The following is a 5,495-nucleotide window of genomic DNA, read 5'->3' on the forward strand; positions in this document are numbered from 1 at the left end:
AAACACCAATTCCAGCAAGCAAATTTCTGGGTTTTCTGTGTTAAAACAGAATTACTGGTTAATCCGATTATGGGATGATGCAGAGAGAATCTTCCAAATTGACTGATAGGGCTCTTTGGCTTCTGGCAGCTCCAAGGTTGGCTTCAAAATCAGCTTGAGCTTTGTCAAAGCAATTTCCCCTGGAGCAGAAAGAGCCGTGCGAAATGGGCAGCTGTCCGATTGAATGTACAGAGCCTGACGTCAAAATTTTGCGTTGCTGAAACACCACGAGCGGCGTTGCTGAAACACCAGTTTCAGCAACTGATAAAATAACTGTGTTGCTGGAACACCATTTCCAGCAAGCAAATTCTGGGTTTTCTGTGTTAGAACAGAATTACTGGTTAATCCGATTATGGGATGATGCAGAGAGAATCTTCCAAATTGACTGATAGGGTTCTTTGGCTTCTGGCAGCTCCAAGGTTGGCTTCAAAATCAGCTTGAGAATTAAGCTGCCTCATAATGTGGTAGAAGGAGATTTTCTGAAACTTAGCCAGCATGGGTCTTATTTTCTTTAGTATTCGGCCTAAATGAATCTGCCACTGATTCGAAGGAGAATTCATTGCTTGAATGATGAGCCGAGAGTCTCCGAAGACCGTCAAAGTTTGAATGTTCCGTTTTAGAGCCAGAGTCAGCCCCTGCCACAAAGCTAGAGCCTCAGCTCTATTATTTGATTCGATTCCCAGACCCCAATGGTACTTGAGTAAAGTAGACCCATCGGGTTTCAGCAGCACTCCACCTCCACCCGCAGCTCCTGGATTGCCTTTAGAGGCCCCGTCGAAGAAAAGACAATGGTCATCTAGTGCCGATCTCCACTTTAGAAATTCCTGTTCTTCCATACGGATTTCCCACTTAGCATGGCAAGTGGTTGGAATAGTAGAGATGGGTTGATTATTTGGAACGATTTCTTTTAGCCACAGCTCCTCCTCATTGTCCAGCTTTACTTCATTCCTTAGGGTTGGCTTAGCTTCCAAAGTCTCTCCCAATAAAGCTTTAATTTTGGATATAACATTGATTACAGTGCAGATTTCTCCTCTGAAGATTCTGTTGTTCCTTTCCAGCCATAATTTCCAACATATGTATTTAGGGGTCCACATCCAAGCAGTCCTAAGGAGGTTTTTATTGTTGGTGCAGATTGGAGGAAGCTTGGCCCACTCGTAGAACAGGGATGGCACACTTCTTGGTAGCTCAATCTTGTCCGCCCTTGAACTCAGGACCCCTTTCCAGACTGCCTTGGCAAAGGGGCACAGCAGCAACAGGTGTTCAGCTGTTTCTTCCTCTGATATACATAATGGACATCTGGAGGGCCCTTCCATTCCCCGTTTTCTCAGATTGTCTCCTGTGAGAATACTATTATGAGCAAGTGTCCAGCAGAAAAAGTCTATTTTAGGGAGAGAAGGAAAGTTCCATATGAATTTCCATTGCGTTGGGTCTGGAGGGACATTCGGGACAGCAATTAAACTTTTGTATCCTTCAGCTACCGAGTAGGAGCCAGTATGGGAGCCCCACCCTCTTTTATCCTTGGCTGTTGCTGATAATGGAGATTTCCCTTGCAGATTGTCTAACAGTAAAGAAGCTTCAGATTGCAAATGGTGTGGTACCTCCCCGAGATTCCAGCTGTCCCATCTTCTTTCAGCATCCTCCGTCCAGTTGGTTATGTCCCATAGAGTTTCCTTGTTGTTGGAATGCAACCATAGCTTAATATTTGCCAGGCCTTTTATATGCTGAAGAGGCTGGTCTCCAAGAATCTGATCATTCCAAATTCTTATTTTTTTCCCATTACCTGGGATCCAATAGAGGTTGAGGCTGAAGTTGTTCAGAGCAGCGATACAAAGTTTGGATATTGGGGAGCCTTTGGAATTTTTTGGAGGAAGATCAAGACATCTCAATCGTTGACCTTGAAAGTATTTCTTCCACAGCACTTTCTTGCTCCAGCTTATTTTTCCTGCCACAATATTCCACAATATTTTTGAGCCAAGAGCGAGATTTTGGGCAGCCGAGTCTCTAATTTGCAGACCTCCTTCTATGAAAGGTTTCTTAATGGTATCCCAATTTACTAAATGAAGCCTTCTTTCGTTGTTTTTTCCCCCTTCCCACAGAAATCTTCTCAGCATACCATCCATTTTACTGAGAAAGGTTTTGGGGGCGAGGAGAATGGAATGCTGAAACAGAGGCATGCTTGTTAAGACAGATTTTATAAGGATAATTTTCCCAGCAGTGTTCAGCCAGGAGGCTCCCCTGGCCTTAATTCTGAGTTTGAGCTTGTCCAAAAGGGGCATCCAATGGGAAACTTTGGGGATGGATCTGAAAATTGGGATCCCAAGATATTTGAAAGAATCCCAGTCTTGACAGATTTTCATTTCAAGAAGCCTAGCTATATCAGCAAGGTTTTTAGCTGAGCAATTCCAGCCATAGATTGTACTTTTTGAGTAGTTAATCTTGCTGCCGGATGCTTCCTTATAGATGTCCAGTTCCTTTTTGAAAGAATTGGCCAAAATAATACTCGCTCCACCTATTAGCAGAGTATCGTCGGCAAATTGAGCATGGTTTATTTCTTTGACATTTTGCACCATTCTGAGACCTGGCAGAATTTGGATTTGCTGACAGTAGTCGAGCTGGAAACTCAACACTGAGGCTTGAATGGCATAGAGAAGCGGGGACAGCGGACAGCCTTGCCTTAATCCCCTTGAAGCTGTAAAAAATTCAGTTGATCTTCCATTTACCAGCGGAGCAATCCAAGGAGAGGCGATGCAGGCTTTCACCCAATTTGTGAATTTTGTTGAAAAGCCCATTTTTGTCATAACTGCAAACAGAAAGTCATGCCTCACCCTGTCAAAGGCATTAGCCAGATCTAGTTTTATTACCATTCCTTTCTCTTTTCTCTGGACACTTGAATGTACTGCCTCTTGAACCAGTACAATATTATCCAGTATCTTTCTCCCTTTGATGAAGCCTCCTTGGTTCTCTGGTATGATGTCCGGCAATATATTCTTGAGGCGCATGGATATTATTTTGGTAATAAGTTTATAGCTAGTATTACACAACGAAATGGGGCGGAATCTACTGAACTCAGAAGCTCCTTTTTCTTTCGGAAGCAAAGCCAGGAAGGCTGAATTGGTGCTGCCTCCTATCTTAGTACAAAATTGGGATTTCCTTACCATTCTCAGAAGGTCTTTGTTGATAATTGACCAGCAAGACTGAAAGAACCTGGCAGTGAACCCATCAGGCCCTGGCGCTTTATCCGGGTCCATGCAATCCAAAGCTTTCTTGAGCTCATCCATGCTGATCGGGGCAGTCAGCATATTATTGACGGGTTCTTGCACACAGAAGGGGATCAGATTGTACGGATATGCTTGGGGATCTATTGGCTGGTAATCAGGAGCTGAATAGAGGTCTTTAAAAAAGGAGAATGCTGCTCTCTTTATGCCCTCAAAATCATTAACCACTGTATCTTGGTATCGGATTTCTGAAACATTTTTGTATTGCTTTCGGGCTTCGGCATGTTTGTGGAAGAAACTAGTATTTTTGTCGCCGGCTTGTAACCATAAGTTTCTAGATTTCTGTCTCCAATACTCCTCTTCGTCCCTACTGGCTTTATGAAAGGCTTTTTGTAACTCAACTTCTTTTTGGAGCAGACTTTGGGTAATATCTGAATTCTCCATTGAGGATTGGAGGGCAGCAAGATTTTCTATAGACTCTTTTCGATTGGCAGCAGGAGTTTTCAAAGCTTTTGCCCATTCCTTGAGCTTTCTCTTAAGAGCCCGCAATTTTTCTTCCCACACGAAGAAAGGGGAACCCTGAATTTTCCGGTTCCAGACTTCAGCAACCACCTCATTGAACCCCTCTTGCTGAATCCATAAAGGGCTAAATCTAAATGGAATGGGACCAAGAAATCTATCCACGGAGAGTTCCAGACTTATGGGTTTGTGGTCAGAGGTGCAGTTGGGCAGAATTTTGGATGAGGTCATTAGGCCATTATTATTATTATTTAATTAAAATTTTAATTAGAATAATGCTAAAGCACTGATATATATCTATATCTATATATAGAAGTTCTGTACAAAATAGATTTTATAGTTTTAATTTTGGTTTATATAATTTAAATTTTTTTGCTATTTATTTTTAAAATACACAGTTTAAAATATGTAAGGTTGCAATTGAATTTTCAAAAAAGTTGCAATTGAATTTCAAAAAAATAAACCAATTTTTTTTATTAAACCACCACTCTGTACAAAGGAGGGATAAACTACCATCTGGGTGGTAGAGGATAATTTTTATTGATGATTATTAGAAAAATTAACAATTTAATATATTTATCAACTTTTATCTTTGAGTTGAAATTGCCATGAGTTTTATGATTTTGTTTTGTTTTTGTTTTTGTTTTTTTTGTTAAATTGTTAAATATGGTAATATGGTTTATGAAGCTGCAAAATATTTGTCTGTGTTACATGTTGGTAACTAGAAACCAAATTCTCACAAAAATTGCAATGAAACCACATACTCAACATTCATTCCAAATCATATTCCCTAAACATAAATCACAAAAAATCGACAATGCACCATATCACTGCTATGTATCATTCATCTTTCTAGAGACAAAAGACCCCTCATTTCCATGGGCTCCAATTGTTATGTTTTTTGCTCGATATTCCTCTTGTGGGTCTCTGACGCTTTGAAACCCAATTGATATTTGAATATCAAAATCCTCAAATTCCCCATTCAGATTCTCATCCAATATGACATTGCTGAATTTTTTTCTCGTAGAGAGATTTCTATAGAGTTCCAAAGTTCCAGAGATTGACCTTAACCCTAGCCTCCTTAACTTTCATTTGATAAGGGGTTATGTAAATCAACTTCAGACAACACCCTCTCGAATTTGGATTGTACATCCTTATGAAACCATTGACCATCACCATTGCCAACAACATGCAATTGGGTTAGCTGAACAAATCTGCGTGAATTCAATATTGATTATGGTTGGAGCCCAACGAAAGAATTCAGCCCATGAGTAGAATTCCAAAGTAACACCATAGTATTTGGTAACTAGAAACCAAATTCTCACAAAAATTGCAATGACCAACCAAACAAAAAGGAAAACCACATACTCAACATTCATTCCAAATCATATTCCCTAAACATAAATCACAAAAAATCGACAATGCACCATATCACTGCTATGTATCATTCATCTTTCTAGAGACAAAAGACCCCTCATTTCCATGGGCTCCAATTGTTATGTTTTTTGCTCGATATTCCTCTTGTGGGTCTCTGACGCTTTGAAACCCAATTGATATTTGAATATCAAAATCCTCAAATTCCCCATTCAGATTCTCATCCAATATGACATTGTTGAATTTTTTTCTCGTAGAGAGATTTCTATAGAGTTCCAAAGTTCCAGAGATTGACCTTAACCCTAGCCTCCTTAACTTTCATTTGATAAGGGGTTATGTAAATCAACT

This window comes from Pinus tabuliformis, chromosome 1_1 (genome assembly GCF_031772625.1).
Source record: "Pinus tabuliformis cultivar Carrire ecotype Pingquan chromosome 1_1, CPIR1, whole genome shotgun sequence".
In the NCBI taxonomy this organism is placed as follows: Eukaryota; Viridiplantae; Streptophyta; class Pinopsida; order Pinales; family Pinaceae; genus Pinus; species Pinus tabuliformis.